Below are 2,562 nucleotides of genomic sequence, written 5' to 3'. Positions count from 1 at the left end.
TTATGGCACCAGTATTTACCTGGCTTCTATTCCTGGCCAGCAAGTACAATTTGTGGTTGTTGTTGTTGTTAAATGCCATCTAGTCAGTTCAGACCCATTGTGACCCTGCATAGTGTTTCAAAAAGAGTATCTGGTGAGAGTGAACCCCTGATCTTGCAGTTCAAATTGAATTCACAGTACGGTGTATTAGCCTATATAGCCACACCAACAAATATAATGGCACCTTGGAAATCACTATCATTATCCTCAAAGTCTCGCCCAGCCACTAGACCCAGAATTTTCTCTACTGATGTTTGAGAGGACTACACAATTGCCAACAAGTACACCAAACCTCAGCCAGGACTAGGACAGATTTTGATTTCAGCCAAACCTATTCGGGCAGGCTCAACTCAATGTCTTCACTAACCTCATTCTAAAATGGCAGAATATGTTATCATATAACATTACTTTATGGTAATCATATTTCAGGTTGCCTGCTTACAGGGGGTGGGTGGGATATGGATGATCTTTTCTCAACTAAATTGTGAAACACATTAAGCAGATATTGATTCTTAGTCAGTCATATAACAAAACAACATACATTTAGGAACATCCTTGATAAAGAGTTTTCATTAAAAAGAATAAGCTCATATGAAATCAGGACATTTCTAGAAAATTTGAGTGATATCCTTATTCAGATAAAAAATAAATAAACCCAAAATACCAATTAGCCTAGAATATGCAGTTTCAAATTATAGATCAGGTGACAGATGCCACTAGGGCTCCTGGATTATCCTAAATGATCATGATTTTTCTTTTTTTTTCTAGTTTTAGGAAAAGAGCAACAATTTAAAAAAAAAAAAAAATCCCAATCCTTGTTAGTGACCCATCACCTAAAATTGAGTGTATCTGACTCCCATATATTGAAAATTATAAACTAAAATTAGCATTAACTAGAAACAAAAATATTGAAGATTTGATCATAGAGAATACCATCAACAAAACAAGTGGGGATGAACAATGCATAAAACATTAATTGGAAAGTCTGGATTTTATTTGGAATAAAGAGAAATCATATAAACTGGTGTTTGAAATATAATAGTTACAGTAATAACCCAGAAGCAATATCCAAAAAAAGTAAACAGATACATCAAAATGAAAGCAGGTTCTGTAATTATTACTTTTCATGGTGAGGATGAGGAACACTGTTTTTTATGAGTAAATAACTCTTCCAAGAAAACTAGATTCTCTGCAGGGCAGGGAAAACTATCATTTACTGAATTGCACCCAAGAGCCCAGGATGTTAATTTATTTCATTTTGTCTTCCCTGTCTCACGCAGGTTTAGGTAATTATCAAGAATGAAACAATGAGGCCAACCAATGAAAATAGGAAGAGAAATTATTTCAAATGTGATGTTTGTAACTTTGACCTAACTCTGACCTGAGAGCCTTTGGAGAATTTTAAATAATTTGGATAAATTATCAGAATTCTAAAATAAGTAGATTTAGGAGTTAGTTCTATACAATTTGGAAACTAATAAAACTGAACAAAAAATTCATTCTTTCTGTTCATTTCAATCTTGAAATTCCAAATCTTAGTATCTGATACAAAATGTTTTAATGACTCAACTGTCATACTATGAACTGGAAATGCTTCCACCCAAACAAGAAAACCATCTTGTGCTATTTAAATTGTACAATAAATACTGAATATTGACTGAAATTATTCTATAAATACAGTAGCGATGACTAAAGGCTACTCAGAAGTCTCTTTATTTTGTATGAAATCTACCACGAGCACTATTTGTGTAATAACCATGAGCCAGTTTTTCTCTCATTGTAGCTGATAATAAATTGTAATTTGTTTTCATATTTTGAAAGTTTGTAAACTTGTATTTTGTCAATTTTTTGGTTTGCATATTTTTTATCTGAATGTAAAATATGGTAAAGCTTAATAAAACAAATAGTTCCATTTAAAATATTCTGGTTTTATTACAAAAGTATTACATGTCAAAGCAAAAAAAATAGACATACACACACATATGTATATCACAGAGAACAAACTACTGAAAATAAAAGTCTCTTTCCTTTTTTGATCACCTTCTAATAGTTGACCAGTTCCAGTTCTCAGAGGCCATACTGTTGATCTTGTTAATTGCACTTGAGTCAGTTTTGATGCTTGGCAACCTTAGGTAAAACAGAGTCAAACACTGCCAGTACCTGCACCATCTTCTTGAATTCTGGTATGTTTGAGTCCAGTGCACTCAAACTATTGTAAGTTTCCTATAAATACATCCAGATATTTTTGAAATCTATTCCAACACACAGACACACACATAAACATAAGGCTCAATGTTGTTGTTAAGTGATGTGTATCATAAATTTCAACCCTCAGTGACTCTGTATAACTTATCCAAGAAAAACCTCCTGGGTTTGAACCACCAATCTTATGGTTAGCAGTACAGTGCGTATCCTACAGTGCCACACCAGGACTTCAAGATTTAATACAGTAAAGACAATTTTTCATTACAACATAGGTGACTAGTTGATTCTTCCTTAATTTGCTTACGCTTTAATTTGCTA

The sequence above is a fragment of the Chrysochloris asiatica genome, unplaced genomic scaffold (assembly GCF_000296735.1).
Source record: "Chrysochloris asiatica unplaced genomic scaffold, ChrAsi1.0 scaffold00043, whole genome shotgun sequence".
Taxonomy (NCBI): domain Eukaryota; kingdom Metazoa; phylum Chordata; class Mammalia; order Afrosoricida; family Chrysochloridae; genus Chrysochloris; species Chrysochloris asiatica.
Note: the sequence above shows the minus strand (reverse complement) of the source record.